Genomic DNA, 21825 nt, shown 5'->3' with positions numbered 1-21825 from the left:
GAGATCGGAGTCGGTCCCGGCTCTCCGTTGCTGCGGCCGCTGTTGAGTTGCTGCTGGGCCGTCCATGTCCCCTCCGCGGTGTCCCGGCCCTGTCCGCAGGTGTCCGGGTGGCCCTGGACTTGCAGCCGGAGTTGCAGCCTCTGGCTCCAGCTCAGCTCTGCCTGTCCTGTCCAGTTGGCCAGCAGCCCTCCACCTCCACCCCTCTCCCCTCAGTCCGACACCAAGATCCTGCTGAAGATGGGCAGCCGCCAGCCGTTCTGGAAGAAGGGCGAAAGTCTGCGGACGGGCTGCTGCCGGCCTTTGGTGCTGGCAACCTTCTCCCTATAATAATAATAATAATAATAATAAACTTTATTTATAAAGCGCTTTAAACAACCGCAGTTGCCACAAAGTGCTGTACATGAGAACTCATGGACAAAAAGTTATTACAAACCATTAAAAACCGTAAAACGAAGGGCTAAAAACAGTAAAAATTAAAAGACATTAAAAGCACTAAGAACAGGAGCAATGTCTCAGCCAGTGTCGAAAGCCAGAGAATAAAAATGAGTTTTTAGGGAGGATTTGAAGATGGACAGTGAGGGGGCCTGTCTGATGTGCAACGGCAAGGTGTTCCAAAGTGCCGGAGCAGCAACAGAAAAGGCTCTATCCCCTCTGAGCTTCCGCTTAGACCGTGGTACCTCAAGGAGCAGCTGATCAGCTGACCTGAGGCACCGGGCAGGAGCATATAGGTGGAGCAGCTCAGAGAGGTAAGGCGGGGCGAGCCCATTCAACGATTTGAAAACAAATAAAATAATTTTAAAATGAACTCGAAAGTGCACTGGGAGCCAGTGAAGGGAGGCCAAAATTGGCGTAATGTGCTCCCTCTTTCGAGTTCCGGTCAAAAGGCAATATGAACATGGCTGATCATCCAAAATTAATACCTCGTTCCTGCTTTCTCCCCATATCCCTTGATTCCTTTACCCCGAAGAGCTAAATCTAACTCTTGAAAACAGTGGGCATGTTAAATAGCATGTAATTGTTAATTGCCCTTTTCTATGTTGAAGTTGAGTTGCAGCACAACTGAATTTGGAAGCAGTGTGGAGACAGGCCCTTTGGTCCAACTTGCCCACACCGGCGAACATGTCCCAGCTACACTAGTCCCAAACCTGTCCTATCCGTGTACCTGTCTAACTGTTTCTTAAACGTTGGGATAGTCTCAGCCTCAACTACCTTCCCTGGCAGCTTGTTCCATGCACTGCCACCCTTTTCAACCTTTTGCAGATCCATTCAACAAATAATTATATTTAGATCTACCAGGATTTTGGCCCAGTTTTAGTTGCAATAAACTCCCATTACTTCCACATCACACCATAATGAAATTAATGGCTCAAGGCGGTGAGATTCACAAGATATCACTTCATAGAATGTCTTGTATCAATGTTGCACTTTTGATTAAGTAAACGATGTCAAGCTACTTAATATAATTTATTTCACATAAATAAGGTATTGTTTTAGGTTTTTGTTAGTTTTAAAGATACAGCGCAGATACAGGCCCTTCGGCCCACCGAGTCCACACCGACCAGCGATCCCCGCACATTAACACTATCCTACACACACTAGGGATAATTTACACATACACCAAGCCAAACCAATTAACCTACAAACCTGTACGTCTTTGGAGTGTGAGAGGAAACCGAAGATCTCGGAGAAAACCCACGCGGTCACATGGAGAACGTACAAACGTCGTACAGACAGCGCACCTGTAGTCGGGATCAAACCCGGTTCTCCGGCACTGCAAGAGCTGTAAGGCAGCAACTCTATCACTGTGCCACCGTGGCCGCCCTCTAGAAAAAAGACACAAAGTGCTGAAGTTACACAGCAGGTCCGGCAACATCTCTGGAGAATATGGACAGGTGACGTTTCGGGTCTTTAGACTGCATGTGGGAGTGGGGAAGAAAGGTGGTGGAGAGGAGGGGCAGGACAAAACCTGGCAGGTAATAGGTTTGTACAGGTGAGGGAGGGTTTTAATAGGCAGATCTTCGAAAAAATTACAGTGAAGAAAAGACAGAAGGTATGAGACAAAAGGAATGAAGAGTTGTGGCTTGTGAGTCTAGAGGATGGAATGTAGGAGGGTAGGGGAGAAATAGGTATGAGATCAGGTGGGGCAGAGCAGAGAGGGGGGGGGGAGAATGGAGGGGGGTTGGGGGAAGAATGGAGAGAGGGAGGGTTTCATAGTTACGTAAAATTGCCAAATTTTAATTTTATTTTGTAAACAGCATCGGCAGTTCCATTTATCCTCATTGTTTTCTCAGGAACTTGCATGATTGAGTAAGATGAAATTTTTGTCTCGTGAACATTTATTGAGCCATCCTTAATGGGAAATCGTCTAAACTTTTTATCAACTCGTACACTCATGTTAGTTTTCCTCTCAGCCTTTGCTCAAAATTAAACCATCCCAGTTCTCCAGTCTAATTATGTAGCTGAATTCCTTCATCCCTGGTACCATTCCAGTGAATGTCTTCTGTGAGGAGGAACTGCAGATGCTGGTTTAAACCAAAGATAGACACAAAATGCTGGAGTGACTCAACAGGTCAGGCAGCATCTCTGGAGGAAAGGAATAGGTGACGTTTTGAGTCAAGACTCTTCTGCAGACTGAGAGTCAGAATAAAGGGGAACAAGACCATTGTGGGCTCCACATTTCCTTCATTATCATTGCTTTCTACATATCTTTCATTCATTTGTCCTAAGTACAGTCTATATCTCTCCTGTCTGTCTAATATCTTCTGTGACATCTTCATCCTTCAAATGTGTTGTTGAGATTTGATATAATATGTGAGTTGCAATCTAATGTGTATGTTATTGAGGTTCAGCATTATTTCACTGCCTTAGGGGTTCTTTGGTTTTATTTATAAAACCCTAGGTCCCATAGGCTACACCAGCTGCTCATTTAACATGTTTTGCATTGAAAACATATCTATTAGTTAAATCAACTTCAGCTTTCTTCAGAAGTCTTTGAATATCAGACACCCTTACAGTTAAATACAAAAAGCTGGAGTAACTCTGCGGGACAGGCAGCATCTCTGGAGAGATGGGTTCTGGAAGGAATGGGTGACGTTTCGGATCTGTTTTTTCACCCATTCCTTCTCCACAGGGATGCTGCCTGTTCCGCTGAGTTACTCCAGCTTTTTTGTGTCTATCTTCAGTTTAAACCAACATCTGCAGTTCCTTTTTACACCCTTATATTTAAGCAAAATGTTATAAATTTAGCAGGAACTGTAAACAGACAGATATCTAGAATCTAAATTATTTTAAATATTCTTTTAGAATATAATTGTTTTTCCTCCTTGAAGTTTCTGTAGATAAGATTAACGTTTAAGCATTAACATTGCACTGGATTGATCTGCACAGTTAAAATATCAACTAGTATTTTGTGAATTATCTTTCTGAATCCTGTAATCATTTTATTGTTTTTAATCACCAGGAAGAGTATTGTGAAGGGATGTCTGGAGGAAGATAGATCAGGAATTTTACTGTCTGAAAAAGGTTCCACGATCTGAAACGTGGCCTATCCATTCCTTCCCCAAATGCAGCCTGACTGTTGAGTTAATATCCAGCATCAGTAGTTTAGTTTAGTTTAGAGATACAGCATGAAAACCGGCTCTTCAGCCCACCGAGTCCGCACCGACCAATGATTCCCGCACATTAACGCACACTAGGGACAATCTATATAACTAAAAGACTTATCTTGACCACTTTCTGTCTGAGCAGTATATTGATTTTAGAAAAAAAAGCTACAATATATCGCTATGATTTTTGGCCATCTTATTCACTGTCCTCCTCCCCTGAGGCAGCCTGAAGGATTTTTCCGATCGATGAAAAAAAAAAAAGTTATGAGTGTTTAAACAATCTTGATATCAGCTGATTGGTCCTCTCGCCTGTCAATCACGTCGATGAAGGTAACGCCGGGGGGGGGGGGGGGGGGGGGGCAGTACTATAAAACCCCGGATACCATTACGTGAGTCAGTCACTCTGGAAGATCGCGAGGGAGAGTCTACAACTGTGATTCTAAGTTGTGAATCAACTGGACTGTGAGTTTGCAATGTACTTGCAATAAATGAGTTGTTAGCCCTTAATGACAATGCAATGAGTTATTTGACAATTTGGTGGCCTGCACAATGCTTGAAATGCTATGAAATTGAGTTTGGTGGCCAGCACTCTGCCTGAAATGCTATGAAATAGTAAGATTAAAAGAGAACTTACCAGTTTGAAGTTTGATCTTGATTTTATGAGGAGTTACGATGAGCGATTACATGAAGAAGGCCGTCATCCCACTTTATGCGTCATATTTCATGCGCAGTATATTGATTTTAGATATGAAAGCACACAGTGAATACATGTAGGAAGACAAGGAGCATCATTGAGTACTGTAAGGACAACGCAGTGGTGTAGTTGCTGCCTTACAGCACCAGAGACCCAGGTTCGATCCTGACTACAGGTGCTATCTGTATGGAGTTTGTACGTTCTACCCTGTGACCACGTGGGTTTTCTCCGGGAGCTCCTGTTTCCTCCCACACTCCATAGACGTACAGGTTTGTAGGTTAACTGGCTTCGGTAAAAATAGCAAAATGTGACTGGTGTGTGGGATAGTGCTGGTGGACAGGGGGATCGCTGGTCAGCAGAGACTCTGTGGGCTGAATGACCTGTTTCTATGCTGCATCACTAAAGTCTAAAGAGCAACATGTTGGTAGCACAGCATAGCAGCACAATTTTCAGATTAGCATGCTACATGCAACAAATGAAACTGTTTTGTTGATCATGTAGGATGCATCAGGCATGTGCCTATATCATAAATACAAAGTGCTGGAGTGATTCAGCACATCAGGCAGCATCTGTGGGGGGAATGGACAGATGACGTTTTGCGTCGGGAAAGAGGGTCTCAACACAAAATGTCGTCTGTCCATTCAGGCCCAGATGTTGCCTGACCGTCTGAGTTACTCTGGCACTTTGTGTTTTGCTCGGGGTACCTGCATCTGCAGTTCTTTGTGTCTCTAACACCATGCATTGCTGGCTGCAGCAAGTTAGCCTGCAGCTTCTCTGCCATTCATTGTGGATGTAGTAGGTTAACAGCAGTGATACAGGAGGTGAATCTAAACTAAGAAATCAAAAAATAAAATATAATAAAAAGAGAGCAAAGAGTCCGATGTTTTGGTTGCTGGAAGTCTCGATGGCCAAAATCAAGAGTAAAGTCGTCCTGTCCAGTCACATCTTAGCTGGGCGGCACGACTCTCGTCAGCAGCGGCCTCTGCAGTCCGTCTGTGTTTTATTATTTTTTGTCTCGTTTTTATGTAGTTTTTGTTATTTCTTTTGTTGGGGAAATGTGTGTGGGGGGGGGGGGGGGGGTGTGGGGGGGGGAGGGGGTAACTTTAAAATCTTTCCCCTGCACGGGAGACCCGAACTTTTCTTTGTCGGGTCTCCGTTGTCGTTGGGGCTGCAACGTGGAGCGGCCTCCAACAGGAACGACCTGGGGTTCCAGCTGCGGAGCTGCCGACTACTCACCGTCACGGGGCTGGCCGAGTCCGGAGCGGGTGGAGCTGTGGTGGACGCTGCTGCCACCCGACCTCCGGAGTTCCGGAGGCTGCAACTGCGGGTTTGGCGGACGGCGGCACCGGGAGACCGCGGGTCCCTGCTGGGTGACCGCTTTTCGGGGCTTCCGCAACGGCGACTTCTCCCGCCCGAGTTGCGGTGTTGAAGAGCACCTGAGCGGGGCCTTACACCATCGCCCCGCGCGGCTTGGAATGGCCGCGGGACTCTGCGAGCGCACGCCGGGGGCTCTAACACCAAGACCCGGTGCGCGACCTTGCATCACCCGGCGTGGCTTTAATGGTCGCGGGACAATCGCCATCGCCAGCCGGGGGCTTTGACTTTGACTCTGACTCTGACATCGGGGGGGAGAGAGCAGTGGAGAGATAAGTTTTTTTTGCCTTCCATCACAACGATGTGATGGATGTTTGTGTAAACTGTGTTGTGTCTCGGGTCTTTTTGTTTTGTAATGTATGGCTGCAGAAACGACATTTTGTTTGGACCTTAAGGGGTCCAAATGACAATAAATTGAATTGTATTGTATTGTATTGTATTGTATTGTATTGTATTGTATTGTATTGTATTGTATTGTATTGTATTGTATAAGGAGAAATGACAAAATGCATCCGAGATTCAGATTCAAAAGGTATTAGGAATGGACAGCAGCAAACGGGACTTTTTAGTTTAATTTAGAGATACAGCGTGGAAACAGGCCCCGTCGGCCCACTGGGTCTGCGCAGACCAGCAACCCCCGCGCAGTAACAATATCCCTCACACACTTGGAACAATTTTACATTCTTACCAAACCAATTAACCTACAAACCTTTGGAGTGTGGGGGGAAACCGAAGATCTCGGAGAAAAGCCACGCAGGTCACAGGGAGAACGTACAAACTCTGTTCAAACAGCACCCGTGGTCTGGTTCGAACCCGGGTCTCTGGCGCTGCAAGGCAGTAACTCCAAATGCCTTTGTAGTTGTCCAAATGTCTTTTAAATGTTGTTATAGCTGTTTCAGTTTATATTTGGACTACTTCTTAGAAATTCTAGTTAGTCAACGTCACCTTTATATCAGTTTTCTGATGTTTCCAGTGGAATATTGATTTTTTTGAACAAGTAACATTGAATGCTTCGCAACATGAAATGGACTGGTAAAGGCTCCAGAAGAAACATCTTGTATATTTGTCCAAGTGTTGTTGAGTCTCCATTGCCTGTGAGAGGCACAAGTTCAAGGTTTGCTGCTGTAAATGTCAGAAGAATATTGCACAAACTGCCATGGTTCTTCTCAAATGGGAAAATGGCAGGCTGTTGCATTAATAATCTGTAGCTTGGACATTTTAGTTTCGAGATGCAGCACAGAAACAGGCCCTTCGGCCCACCGACTTCAGTACTGGCCAGTGATCCCCGCACATTAACTCTATCCTACACACACTAGGGACAATTTACACTTACACCAAGCCAATTCACCTACATACCTGGATGTCTTTGGAGTGTGGGAGGAAACCGAAGATCAAAAGGAATTTCACTACATCTAGGTGTATGTGACAATAAATCAACCTTTGAACCTTTGAACCTTTGATCTCGGAGAAAACCCATGCGGTCCCGAGGAGAACGTATGAACTCCGTACAGACAGCTCCCATAGTCGGGATCGAACCCGGGTCTCCGGTGCTGCAAGTGCTTTAAGGCAGCAACTCTACCACTGCTCCACATCATTAGTTCTTCATTAGTTCTTGGGGGGGGGGTGCAGTGGTGCAGCTGGTAGAGCTGCTGCCTCACAGCACCAGGGACCCGGGTTTGATCCTGACCTCAGTGTTGTCTGAGTGGAGTTGACACGTTCTCCATGTCACCGTGCGAGTTTTCTCCGGCTGCTCCGGTTTCCTCCCGCATCCCAAAGAAGCACGAGTTTGTAGGTTAATTGGCCTTTGTATATTGCCCGCAGTGTGTAGGGAGTGGATGAGAAAGTGAGATAGTATGAATGGGTGATTGATGGTCGACGTGGACTTGATGGGCCGAATGGCCTACTTCAAAGCTCTATCTCTAAACTAAACTAAACTAAAAATAGGAAATGCTGGACAAAGTCAGCAGGTCAAGAAGCAACAGTAGGTGGGGAAACAGGGTTAATTTTTCAGGTTGATGTCCTTGTGTGATAATTGATTTTATTTTAAGGTTGTTGGGACCTTCGCAGAAACACACAGCAAAATCAAACCTTGCAAGCAACTGTTAGTAAAAATGTTTAAAAATGTTACTTGCGTCAGCGTGAAACTGAGAGTTGTGAGTTTTCCCCGGCTGCCTCCGGTGTCTTCCCACACCCCAAAGGTTTGTCGGTTAATTGGCTTCAGTAAAAATTGTAAATTGTCCTTACTACAATATGTAAGATAGTGCTAGTGTATGTGGATCGCTTTCGGCTTGGCTTCAAAGTATGCGTGTCCTGTTTGGGAGAGATCATCCCATGCCAAGAAACTAGACCCAGCGTTGAATAACACCTGCCGCTCAATCACTGGCTGCTTGAAGCCCACCAACATAAACAACCTGCACCTCCTCGCTGGCATTGCCCCTGCTGATGTGAGACGGGAAGTCGCCAGCCGAGTAGAGATGACCAAGGCCACCAGTGATGAACGCCACCTCCTCTACGGACGTGTACCCCCGGCCCAACGGCTGAAGTCCAGGAGAAGCTTTCTCAGCCATGTCCAGCCCCTAATAGCATCACGGGAAGAAACCAGACTCCAACTATGGACAAAAAGGCTTGAGGACGACCCCCCTCCTACTGACATGGGTATCCCTCCTTCAGAAGCCCTCCCTCCGGGCTCAGAAGCACCATGGGTCCAGTGGAAGACGCTCAACCGCCTGAGAACAGGAACAGGGCGATCAAAAGCTGCCATGGCCAGATGGGGCTATAAAACTTGCCAAACCACCTGTGAATGTGGAGAAGAGGACCATACAATGCAGCACTGCCTTGTGTGCCCCCTACTACCCAACCAGTGCAGCCCAACGGATCTTGCAGTGTTCAATAAAAACGCAAAGGACTGTGTAAAGGAATGGGAAACTGTCAAATAACCAACCAGCTTCAAAGACACAAAAAGAAGAAGAAGAGATGTGGATCGCTGGTCGGTGCGGACCCGGTAGGCTGAAGGGCCTGTTTGGGCAATGTATCTCTAAACTAAGTAGATCATGGAGCTGCTAGGCACAAGAAATATCCTGTGCTTTATTTATTTTATTCATTTAGGTTGAGGTTTAGGTGAATTTTTGTTACACGTACCGACACATGGAAAAGTTATGTTTGTGTGCTATCTAATCAAATTGGGTAATACTATACATGAAAGCAATCAAGGCAAACACAAGTACAAATGGGAGAGCAAAGAGAAAAATTCCAGAGTGCAGGGCGGCCATGGTGGCGCAGCGGTAGAATTGTTGCCTTACAGCGCTTGCAGCGCGGAGATCTGCATTTGATCCCGACTACGGTGCTGCCTGTATGGAGGTTGTACATTCTCCCAGTGACCCTGTGAGTTTTCTCCGAGATCTTCAGTTTCCTTGGCACACTCCAAAAACGTGCAGGTATGCAGTTTAATTGGCTTGGTGTATTAATTAGAATTAGATCCTTTATTTGTCATTCCGACCTTACGGTCTGAACGAAATGTCGTTACCTGCAGCCATACATACAATAATACAATAATAAACAACAGAACAGACAGTAAACACAAATTAACATCCACCACAGTGAGTCCACCAAGCACCCCACACTGTGATGGAGGCAAAAATCTTAAGGCTGCAGTCTCTTCCCTCCTCTTCTCCCTCTGCGCTGAGGCGATACCCCACCGGGCGATGGTAAGTCAGTCCCGCGGCTCACCGAGCTCCGCGAACGGGCCGGTTCAAACACCGCGGCCCGGGGTGGTCGAAGCTGCCGCCCTTCAGTCCAGCGGACACAGCTGTTGACGACGTCGTCCACTGGCCCGCGGCCGAACCCCGGACTCAGGCCGCCGCCGCCAGAACGCCGCCTCAGCCACCGGAGCACCGTTCCAGCCCCGAGCCGGGTCACCCTCACGTGAGCGTCTCAGCCCCGCGCCAGGCCGCCCCCACGGGAGCGCCGTTACCCTCGAGCTGGGCCGCCCCGACGGGAGCGCCGTTACCCTCGAGCTGGGCTGCCCCGACAGGTGCGTCTCAGCCCCGCTCCAGGCCGCCCTCACGGGAGCGTCACAGCCCCTCACGGGAGCGCCGTTCCAGCCCCGAGCTGGGCCGCCCTCACGGGAGCGAGCCCAGGGTGAGTCCTGACAGGCTGCCTCCGGAGCCTCGAGGTCGCCAGCTCCGCCATTAGGCCTCAGCGCAGACGGAGGCAGAGAAGGGGGATACGACAAAAAAGTCGCATTCCCCCCGAAGGGAGAGACAGCAAGCCCCGTTTCAACCACCCCCCCCCCCCCCACACACATAAACACAACCTAAAACCAAAAACTTAGCTAAACAAAACGAAAAAAATAACACAAAAAAGTAAAAACAAACGGACTGCAGGCGAGCCGCAGCCGTTCACCGGCGCCGCCACTTCCGGAAAGTGTAAGTTGTCCCCAGTGTGTGGAGGGTAGTGTTAATGCGCGGGGATCACTGGTTGGTGCGGAGTCGGTGGGCCAAAGGGCCTGTTTCCACGCTGCATCTCTGAACTAAACTAAACTAAACATAATTTCTCAGCTTTGTAGCATAACAGTTTCAGAGAGAAAGTCTAATGTCTGCAATGAGCTAGGTTGGAAATTCTGTATCCTAGACTGAGGAAGGACAGTTCATAAATCTGACAATGGAGGGGAGGAAGCTGTGTCCTTGGCAAACAAAAAATCAATAATCATTCCTAACCACATATGACAAGGCCAAGCTGAGTTGCACATTTGGAGATACTCCAACGAACGGTGGGGCAGGGAATTCCAAGATCATGAAGCAATAATATATCAATAAATCTTAAAGTGTTTAAGAAAGAACTGCAGATGCTGGAAAAATCGAAGGTGGATAAAAATGCTGGGGAAACTCAGTGGGTGAGGCAGCATCTATGGAGCGAAGGAATAGGCGACGTTTTGGGTCGAAACCCTTCTTCGGACTGATGTGGAGGGGTGGGGCGGGAAAAAGAGAGGAGGAGGCAGTGGGAAGGTTGGGAAGGGGAGGGGGAGGAGGAAGAAAGCAAGGACTACCTGAAATTGGAGGTCAATGTTCATTCCGCTGGAGGGTAAACTACCCAAGTAAATTATGAGGTGCTGCTCCTCCAATTTGCGGTGGGCCTCACTCTGGCCATGTAGGAGGCCCAGGACAGAAAGGTCGGATTCGGAATGGGAGTGGGAGTTGAAGTGCTGAGCCACCGGGAGATCAGGTTGGTTATTGCAAACTGAGCGGAGGTTTTGGGCGAAGCGATCGCCAAGCCTGTGTAGAGAAGTTGACACCTGGAACAGCGGATGCAATAGACGATGTTGGAGGAGGTGCAGGTGAACCTCTGCCTCACCTGGAAAAACTGCTTGGGTCCTTGGATGGAGTCGAGGGGGGAGGTAAAACGACAAGTGTAGCATTTCCTGTGGTTACAAGGGAAAGGGGGAGGGGGTGGTTTGGGTGAGAGGGGTGGTTTGGGTGGGAAGGGACAAATTGACCAGGGAGTTATGGAGGGAACGTTCTCTGTGGAAAGCCGAAGGGGAGGAGATGGGAAGATGTGGCCAGTGGTGGGATCCCGTTGGAGGTGGCGAAAATGTCGGTGATTATCGGTTGTATGTGACGGCTGGTAGGGTGGAAGGTGAGGACAAGGGGGACTCTGTCCGTGTTACGAGTGGGGGGGATGGGGAGTGAGAACAGAGTTATGGGATATAGACAATAGACAATAGGTGCAGGAGTAGGCCATTTGGCCCCAATCAGTACCCCGTTCCTGCCTTCTCCCCATATCTCCTGAATACGCTATTTTTAAGAGCCCTATCAAGCTCTCTCTTGAAAGCATCCAGAAAACCTGCCTCCACTGCCCTCTGAGGCAGAGAATTCCACAGACTCACCACCCTCTGTGAGAAAAAGTGTTTCCTCATCTCCGTTCTAAATGGCTTACTCCTTATTCTTAAACTGTGGCCCCTGGTTCTGGACTCCCCCAACATCGGGAACATGTTTCCTGCCTCTAGTGTGTCCAAGCCCTTAACAATCCTATATGTTTCAATGTGATTGCCTCTCATCCTTCTAAACTCCAGAGTGTACAAGCCCAGCTGCTCCATTCTCTCAGCATATGACAGTCCCGCCATCCCGGGAATTAACCTTGTAAACCTACGCTGCACTCCCTCAATAGACAGAATGTCCTTCCTCAAATTAGTGGACCAAAACTGCACACAATACTCCAGGTGTGGTCTCACTAGGGCTCTGTACAACTGCAGAAGGACCTTTTTGCTCCTATATTCGATTCCTCTTGTTATAAAGGCCAACATGCCATTCGCTTTCTTCACTGTCTGCTGTACCTGCATGCTTACTTTCATGGACTGATGTACAAGGACCCCGAGATCCCGTTGTACTTACCCTTTTCCCAACTTGAAGCCATTTAGGTAGTAATCTGCCTTCCTGTTTTTGCTACCAAACCATTTATCCGCATTAAACTGCATCTGCCATGCATCTGCCCACTCTCCCAACCTGTCCAAGTCACCCTGCATTCTCATAAAACCTCCTCACAATTCACACTGCTCCCAGCTTTGTGTCATCTGCAAATCTGCTAATGTTACTGAATCCCTTCATCCAAATCATTGATGTATAATGTAAATAGCTGCGATCCCAGCACCGAGCCTTGCGGTACCCCACTAGTCACTGCCTGCCATTCTGAAAGGGACCCGTTAATCCCTACACTTTGTTTCCTGTCTGCCAACCACTTCGCTATCCATATAGAAACATAGAAACATAGAAAATAGGTGCAGGAGTAGGCCATTCGGCCCTTCGAGCTTGCACCGCCATTCAATATGATCATGGCTGATCATCCAACTCAGTATCCTGTACCCGTCTTCTCTCCATACCCCCTGATCCCTTTAGCCACAAGGGCCACATCTAACTCCCTCTTAAATATAGCCAATGGACTGGCCTCAACTACCTACTGTGGCAGAGAGTTCCAGAAATTCACCACTCTCTGTGTGAAAAATGTTTTTCTCATCTCAGTCCTGAAGGATTTCCCCTTTATCCTTAAACTGTGACCCCTTGTCCTGGACTTCCCCAACATCGGGAACCATCTTCCTGCATCTAGCCTGTCCAACCCCTTAAGAATTTTGTAAGTTTCTATAAGATCCCCCCTCAATCTTCTAAATTCTAGCGAGTATAGAGGAGACCCTGCTGAGAACCTTATCCATAGTCAATGAGGGGAACCCCCGTTCCCGAAAGAATGAGGACATCTCTGATGCCCTGGTTTGGAACACGTCATCCTGGGTGCAGATGTGGCGGCGATGGAAGAATTGGGAGTAGGGGATAGAGTCCTTACAGGAAGCTGGGTGGGAAGAAGTGTAGTCCAGATAGCCATGGGAGTCAGTGGGTTTGTAGTAGATGTCGGTCAGTAGTCTGTTACCTGCAATGGAGATGTTGAGGTCTAGAAACGGTGGAGAGATGTTGGAAATGGTCCAGGTGAATTTGAGTGCCGGATGGAAGTTGGTGATGAAATGGATAAAGTTGGTGAGTTTTGCATGGGTGCAGGAGGTGGCACCAATGCAGTCATCAATATAGCGGAGGTAGAGTTCGGGGATAGGGCCACGGTACGCCCCGAACAAGGATTGTTCGACGTACCCTACAAAGAGGCAGGCATAGCTGGGTCCCTTGTGCATGCGCATAGCTATGCCTTGGATTTGGAAGAAATGGTAGGAGTCAAAGGAAAAGTTGTTGATGGTAAGGACCAGCTCCGCTAGGTGGAGGAGAGTATTAGTAGATGTGGTTTGGTTGGTTCTGTGTTCGAGGAAGAAACGGAGGGCTTTAAGACCTTCCTGGTGAGGGATGGAGGTGTAGAGTGACTGGACATCCATGGCGAAAATGAGGGAATGGGGGCCTGGAAAACGGAAGTCATGAATGAGACGAAGAGCGTGTGAGGTGTCTTGGACATAGGTTGGAAGGGATTTGACCAGGGGGGATAGGATGGAGTTGAGGTATGTGGAAATTAGTTCGGTGGGACAAGAACAAGCAGAAACAATGGGTCTGCCAGGACAGTCAGGTTTGTGGATTTTGGGGAGAAGATAAAATCGGGCCAAGCGGGCCTGGGGAACGATGAGGTTGGAGGCTTGGGAGGGCAGGGAGCCGGAAGTGATGAAGCCAGTGATGGTGCTTGAGATAATGGCCTGGTGTTCGTCTGTGGGGTCATGGTCCAGGGATAAGTAGGAGGAGGTGTCTGAGAGTTGGTGCCGTGTTGGTCAGTTGCGCCAGACTACCACGGCGCCTCCCTTGTTGACACATTTGATCACCCAGTCGGGGTTGTTGCAGAGTGAGCAGAGGCTGTACGTTCAGGGGGGGAGAGGTTAGAGTGAGTGGAAAAGTTGAGGCGGTTGATGTCCCGCCAGCAGTTTAAAATAAAAAGGTCTAAAGCCAGTAAATGGCCAAGAAGGGGTCCAAGAGGAGGGGGTCCGTTGGAGACAGCAGAAGGGGTCATCACTAGGGGGTGAGGACAAGGATGAGGGTTGAGGCCTAGGAAGGCAGGTGAATGGACGGAGACCGAGTCGATGTCTGGTAGGGGGGTGGTGGTTGGTCAGCAAGGAGGGGGGTATGAGGACTATGGTGTGGGTGGGGAGTAGCTGGGGTCACATGGTACAAGGGGAAAGGGGGAGACACAGTGGAACCCCCACTGAGGTGGGGGGGAAGCACTAGGACCCAACACAGTCAGACCATGTGGTGTGAGAGTCTGCAGCGTGGAGACTTCAGGCCCGATGCTGAGCCTGCGACTCAGGTAAGGCGATGGCTACTGCCTGCTGGTGGGCGGTGGAATGGCGAGGGGCGGTAGAGCCACTGGTGGAGGCCCGCGGGTAGTGGAGTCCGGGTCAGCGGGTGAAGTGTCTCAGCGGGATGGGCAGCATCTCTCGATAGAAGGAATGGGTGACATTTTGGGTCAAGACCCTTCTTCAGACTGAGCATCAGGGGAGAGGGTGTTACAGAGGGAGGGAAGTGTAAGAGATCAAAAGAGATGAAGTTCAAGGAAAATGTAAAATAGCCCATAGTTAGCTAGGAGATGACAGCAAAACAAACAGAGATGAAATGTAATCAGGGGGACAGTCAGACTGGTCGGAGAACTGGGAAGGGGGAGGGATGGAGAGAGAGGGAAAGCAAGGGTGTTGGAGGTCAATATTTGTACTGCTGGGGTATAAGCTGACGAAGCAAAATATGAGGCGCTGTTCCTCCAATTTGCACTGGGCCTCACTCTGAGGCCGGTCAGTGTGGTCGGTGGGGGCACTGCAAGCCAGCAGCCTTGTCAGCAGCGCGATAGTCTTTTCAACATTTTTTGTTTTTTTAGTATGTTTTAATGTATGCTATTAATGTCTCTCTGTGTGTCTTGTGTGGAGGGTGGTGTGGGGGGGGGTGGTAAGGGGGAAACCGCTTCGGTCGCCTCCTCCACAGCGAGGATTGGGCGCCCTTTCCCGGAGGCGCGCCCGGGGCTTCAGCGGTGGACGCAGCGCGGACTCTCGGCGTGGAGCGGGCGAGCCCTCGCTGGGGCTCGCCGGAGGGGAGCGCTGCGTTTCGCTGGCCCGCGACTGCCGGCAGCCTGAAGCCGTGGTCTGCAGGGCTCCAGCTGGCGCGGCGTCCGCAGCCCGGGATCCCTCGAGGGGGACCCGGGGGAAGAAGAAGCTCCGAATGCTGACCCGCGGCCAACTATTACCGCGGGCAAGGTGTGGACTTACCATCACCCCTGGGGGGGAGCTTCGAATGCCGGCCCTGCTGTCTGCGGTGCTTCTGGCTGCGGCGCGGCGGGGACTTTAAATCTTCGACCGCCGGCCTGCGGCCTACACAAACTTCTCCAGTGGGGATGAGCCGACTCTGGACTTACCTTGACTTTTACCTGTCTGCACATCTGGACGCCCGCAGCGTCGGCTGCAGAGGGTTGAGGTCCCGACCACGGGGGAAAATTGGGGAGGACTGGCCAAATTTTGTGCCTTCCACCACAGTGATGAATGCTGTGGTGGCTGTTTGTGTTCAATTTTTAGTGTGTTTTTGTGTGTGTTCTTTATCATTGTCCCGCTGCTGACAAATTCATTTCACTTGCACTTTATGTGCAATGCGATGAATAAAACCGTATTGTATTGTATTGAAAGGTCAGTGTGGGATTGGGAGGGGGAGTTAAAGTGTTTAGCAACCGGGAGATCAGGTAGGTTTCGGTCGACTGAGCAGAGATGCAACTGCAGATGCTGGTTTAAACCGAAGATAGTCACAAAAGCTGGAGTAACTCAGCGGGTCTTTGGAGAAAAGGAATAGGTGACGTTTCGGGTCGACACCCTTCTATTCCTTTTTGAATAACTTAAACAGTGTCAACACAATGTTCTTAATTTCTAAAATCTATCTCACATTTATTTATAAGAGTAAGTTCTTGTAAACAAACAGATGCCAAAAGCTTCAGCTAACCAACTATGTCAAATAGTATACACATAATCAGCAGACTGACATGTTCTACAAATTTCTCATAATTGAAATAAACTATCGTATACGGTTATGGTTGAATAAAATTTCGAAAGATAATCAGTCACAGCCACTGAGCTAATCTTCATTCACACATCTGTGTTAACATAAAGGACTGAATTCACTAAACAAAGGCAAGGTGAACAAAATGCTAGTACTGTGATCTACAAACATCTCGGAAAAATATAGGAAGTAAAGAATTGAACAGTCCAAATAATGAGAAACTGCAGTCTTTGTTTTTTCTTTCATTCATGTTTAATAACTTGAAAGTGTTATGATTTCCCATTAAGTTATTTCCAGCCGGTAGCTTTGTCAAATGACTTGCTAACCTTTCCACTCAAAGGGACTCATGCTGGAACTAATTGCTTGATGATTCAGTGAGCAATATTACAAAGTACAAGATCAAGTAAATATTAATAATCCACAAAAACATAATGTTAACTGATTCATTCTGTTTACCTGAAAGTTGAGACCGCAGTAGGAGGGTGAATCAGACAACAATGATAGAAATCTAGACTGATTCAAACAGACATGAAATAAATGAGGTGCAGCAGTGGAAAATCACAATCACAATCACAATAATATTTTATTAGTCAAGCATGTTTTGCAACATACGAGGAATTTCAATTGCCAAGTCAGTAATATAAATAAAAAAACAACAGGATGCACAAAACACATTTTAACAAAAACATCCATCACAGTGACTCTTCCACATGCCCCACTGTGATGGAAGGCGAAAAAAAGTTCAATCTCATCCCTTCATTGCTCTCCGGCAGTCGGGATGATCTTGACTCCGCGTCGAGGCGATCAGCTCTGTATTGGGGGGATGTGAGGTCCCCCGCACCGGGCGATTGAACCCAGCGTTGGGGCTGGTCGAACCTTCCGCGACAATGGAGCTCCCGACATCCACGGCCTCTCCCGAGACTGCGAGCTCCCGATGTAAAGTTCGCAGGCCGCGGTTGGGGCGATCCCAAATAAAATCACTGATTGCAATAGCTAACCACATCTCCCATAATTTATATAATTGATGTCTGTGTATCATGTTTTTGTTTAATCACAAACAGAGTGATCTCAGGATGTAAAACAAAATCCCAGATTATCTGCCAAAGAGAATTTTCTTCGAGCGAGGTTTGTCAAATTTTACAAGTTCGTCTGTCATATAAAAACATCATATATCGAAAACGTTAACGTTGCCTCTCGATAGTTTAGAATACGTGCTGGTCTCCATTTTGAAAGGTGATCAATGACTCCAGGAAGAAATTGCAGATGCTTGTTCAAACCGAAGGTAGACACAAAATGCTGGAGTAACTCAGCGGGACAGGCAGCATCTCTGGAGAGAAGGAATGGGTGACGTTTCAATCCAAAGAAGGGTCTCAATCGGAAAGGTGACCCATTCCTTCTCTCCAGAGATGCTGTCTGTCCCGCTGAATTATTCCAGCATTTTGTGTCTCAGTTGCGTTATCAGCCTCATCTTACTGCTGGGTTTCTTCCACCACAACTCCAAAGGCAGGACATAGGCGGGTACCAGGAAGGCCCTGCAGGGGCCTGGAGCCTACCTGGATCAGGCAGACCGGACTTTGGGCTTTGGAAATGGTGCCGAAACATGAAGATCTGAAATTCAATGGAGCCCATTTCACCCATAGCTGTATCTAATAGTTTCAATCATACAATACAATACAATTCAATTTATTGTCATTTGGACCCCTTGAGGTCCAAACGAAATGCCGTTTCTGCAGCCATACATTACAAACAAATAGACCCAAGACACAACATATTTTACATAAACATCCATCACATTGCTGTGATGGAAGGCCAAAAAAACTTTTCTCTCCACTGCACTCCCCCCCCCCGATGTCAGAGTCAAAGTCAAAGCCCCCGGCGGGCGATGGCGATTATCCCGTGGCCATTTAAGCCACGCCGGGTGATGCAAGGCCGCACACCGGGTCTTGGTGTTAGAGCCCCCGGCGCGCGCTCGCAAACTCCCGCAGCCATTCCAAGCCGCGCGGGGCGGTGCTGTAAGGCCCCGCTCCAGGAGCTCTTCAACCCCGCAACTCGGGCGGGAGAAGTCGCCGCTGCGGGAGCCCTGAAAAGCGGTCTCCCTCCAGGGTCCCGCGGGCTCCCGGTGCCGTCCGCCAAACCCGCAGTTGCAGCCACCGAATCTCCGGGGGTCGGGCTGCAGCAGCGTCCACCACAGCTCCACCCGCTCTGGACTCGGCCAGCTCCGCGACGGTGAGGTGAGTAGTCGGCACTGGAGCCCCCGGTCTTCCTGTTGGAGGCCGCTCCTCGTTGCAGCCCCAACGACAACGGAGACCCGACAAAGAAAAGGTCGGGTCTCCCGTGCAGGGAGAGATTTAAAAGTTACCCCCAACCCCCCCACACCACCCCCACCCCCCCACACACATACCCCAACAAAAATAACAAAAACTACATTAAAACATAGACATAAAATAATAAAAACGCAGACGGACTGCAGAGGCCGCTGCAGACGAGAGTCGCGCCGCCTACCGGATAGAGGCGTGACCGCCTACCGGATGACAATCATGCTTCATTTGTCAAACGTGCAACCACATATTGAAATTCTTCCCCACTGTCATTAAACTCTGAACTGGCCTTTCTTAAACTAAGGATGGTCATAACGTCATAAGGACCTTGTCATAGATCATAAAGACTTTATCTTCTTCTTGCATTTGAGGCAGCAGAGTTTATGTAACATCCTCCAGGCGCTGTGGCCAGTTCAATCTGCTGTTGTCGAGGGCCATGAGGTCTACCCCTCCACAAAGGGAGCGGAGGACAGCGTAGTCGGAAATTACATGCTGCGCTGTTGCTGGTCTGCTCCACACATGCAGGCTGCTGATGACCGTAGCCCCCAGCGATGCATGTTGGCATTGAACCGGCCGACCCCTGTACGGAGCCGGTTCAGGACGACCCACTCATTGCGGGGCAGGTCCAAGCCGGGTGGACCTGTGGTGTTCGGTGCAACAGTGAATTGCGGAGGTCGCGAAGTCTGTTCCCAGCTGGTTCTCCATGCTCCTAGTTTGTTGAAACCGGAGCCACAGAAGGTCGCTGCGTGACGGGAGAAGGGGCGACGAGATGACAAGGCGTTGCTGTGAGTTCTGGGCGAGGTGGTGCAAAGGATGTTTGGCATCCGCTGGGGCCTTGCACATCAGCCTGTGAGTGAAGTGCTCTCTGCGAAGCTTGGCGAGTGCGATACCTGCGAGCATCGGCAGAAGATCCGTCGGAGTGGGGCGTAGGCAGCCGGTGATGATCTGCATGGTGTCGTTGAGGATGGTGTGTAGCTTGCTAGTATGAGCGCTGCTGCACCATGCTGGGGTGGTGTACACAGCGGCGTTGTACATGAGTGCAAGAGCACTGTTTCGGAGAGTAGACGTCCTGGCGCCCCATGACGATCCAGCCAAGCAACGCAGGAGGTTGTTCCGCGCCCAGACTTTAGCGCGGAGAGCTTCAAGGTGTTGCTTGTAGGTCAACTGCTGATCTAGTTTCACCCATAGGTGTAGTGACTGGACCCTCTGAGCGGATACAAGTGCCATCAACATGAGCGTCTTTAGTGTAGCTTGCTCGAGGCCGGGGGATCTGGCTGGTGGCCATTCCCTGAGATATGTCAGGACCACACTGATATCCCAAATATGGGTATACCTGGGCTTAGGGCTTGATATTGTAAATGCCCTTCATCAGTTTTACCACCAGTGGATGGGATCCCATCGCCTGTTGTCCTGGCGCTGGTTTGAGATAAGCAGAAAGAGCACTCTGCGCTGTGTTGATGGCACTGTAGCTGATCCCTACATCGTGGTGTAGATAGGCCAGGAACTCCAGTATGTTGGTGGCTGTAGCTGTTGCGTATGTTGTCCCTGTTTCCTGGCAGTACTTCTCCCTTTTTTGATGCTGGTTAAGTACTGCCTCTTGGTGGATGTTCGAAGGGATGCCGACATGGTGGTGATGGTTTGTTTGGACAATCCCAGTTCCAGGTAAGATCTGTTCAAACTTGCAACCCAGGCGTTTAATTTTCTCATGGCATGGGTGTTTAGCTTACCTGGTAGGTAAGTAGCTGATAGCCAAATATGTCTTTCGACACATCATTGCCAATTCATATTTGTCGAATGATAATGATTTTATGCCACCCATATGGTTAATATAAGCCATCACCGTAGTATTTATCAATTTGTAACCGAACATGCAAGTGCTGCATATTAGATACATATGCTTTTAAACAATAATAGGCACCCAACATCTCTAGATAGTTAATGCCCAGTGTAAGTAGTAATGATGACTCTAGGTTAGTCCATCTACCACCTGTGCTGGATATGGAGTTAGTCGCTCCCCAGCCTTGAGCACTGGCATCTGTTTGAGTAACTAAAGTAGGGTTAGTGATAAAGATAGGGCTGAAACTATGCCAAACGTTTTCTGCCCACCACTGTAGCTCTGATATTGCTTCAGTGGGTAAGTTCATGACACGATCATAGTGACCTGTATGTCGTTTTATTGCCTGTACCTTAGCTCTCTGTAAATTTTTGATAGTGCAAAGGTCCGAATTGTGTAGCCGGAAATGCTGCTACCATTTCCCCAATTACTCTTGCTACTTGTCGAATAGTTGGTCGCTCGTTGACCATTAAACTGTTGCATGATTGTGCTAATTCAACCATTTTTGCCTTTGGCAAGGTAACAGTCATATGGACTGAGTAAATTGTGAAGCCCAGGTAGTCCATGATAGTGGATGGCTTCAACTTAGATTTATCTGGATGTAGGACGAACCCCAGAGTTTCGAGGAGCTGTTTTGTAGCTGATACTGCTGCCACAGCCAATTCCATCGTTTTCCCTACTATCAGAATATCATCCAGATATGCCATGACAATATGTTTTTCTTAGTATTGCCATGGCTGGGTTCAATATTTTGGTGACTAATCTTGGGGCTGAAGTTAGCCCATAGGGCAATGCTTTGTACCATCCAGATAAATTTTAGGTATCTGCGATGATCCTTGTATATGGGTACTAGATAGTAAGCATCTTTAAGATAAATGCTTGCCATGAAGTGTCCTTTGGAATTCAGTTGTTTGGCAGTAACATATGTCTCCATTTTGAAATGTATATACTTAACAAATTTGTTTAATGATGTTAAGTCAATGATGATGCGACAGCCACCATCTTTTTTGGTTTTAGTGAATATATTCGATACAAATTCCAAAGGTTCATGTTTGGTCTTTTCGATGACCCCCTTTGTGATAAGTCTCACCAGTTCAGCTTGTCCCTCACGTTTCTCTTTGACGGAGGGAGAAATACCCTTTGGGGCCAATGTTGAACTGGCGGCGTTTTTTCTGACATGAATTGTATTTTATATCCACTAATGCTGTTGAGTATATACTTGTCACTCGTGACCATACCCCATGCTTCTTTAAACAAGTGTAATCTCCCCCTGTTAATAAAGCACCCTTATTCTCTATATGCTGGTAGGGACCAGACCCACCTACCTCCATGGTTATTGGCGATTCTGTTTCTTCATTTTCCTGAAGGTTTTGTTCTGATGTGCTGGCGATGTTGGGGGGAGGTGCATTTTCCAGAGGGTCCGCTGCGGGCCCTGATCTAAAAAGATCTTTGGGGATAATGTGCGGACCCCAAGCGTTCACCAGTCCCATATTGCGGACGTCGACTGGTG

General features: G+C 48.4%; 1 long non-coding RNA gene across 1 annotated transcript; it reads left to right on the top strand.

Moving 5' to 3' along the window:
• The first annotated feature begins 2037 nt into the window (after positions 1–2037).
• Positions 2038–20868, top strand: LOC116971757. Its single transcript, XR_004411615.1, has 3 exons — positions 2038–2073; positions 5571–5572; positions 20856–20868. It is a non-coding gene; the product is annotated as an uncharacterized LOC116971757 (long non-coding RNA).
• The last annotated feature ends 957 nt before the right edge of the window (positions 20869–21825 follow it).

The sequence above is a fragment of the Amblyraja radiata genome, chromosome 4 (assembly GCF_010909765.2).
Source record: "Amblyraja radiata isolate CabotCenter1 chromosome 4, sAmbRad1.1.pri, whole genome shotgun sequence".
Taxonomy (NCBI): Eukaryota; Metazoa; Chordata; class Chondrichthyes; order Rajiformes; family Rajidae; genus Amblyraja; species Amblyraja radiata.
Note: the sequence above shows the minus strand (reverse complement) of the source record. Positions and strands in the feature narration are given on the sequence as shown.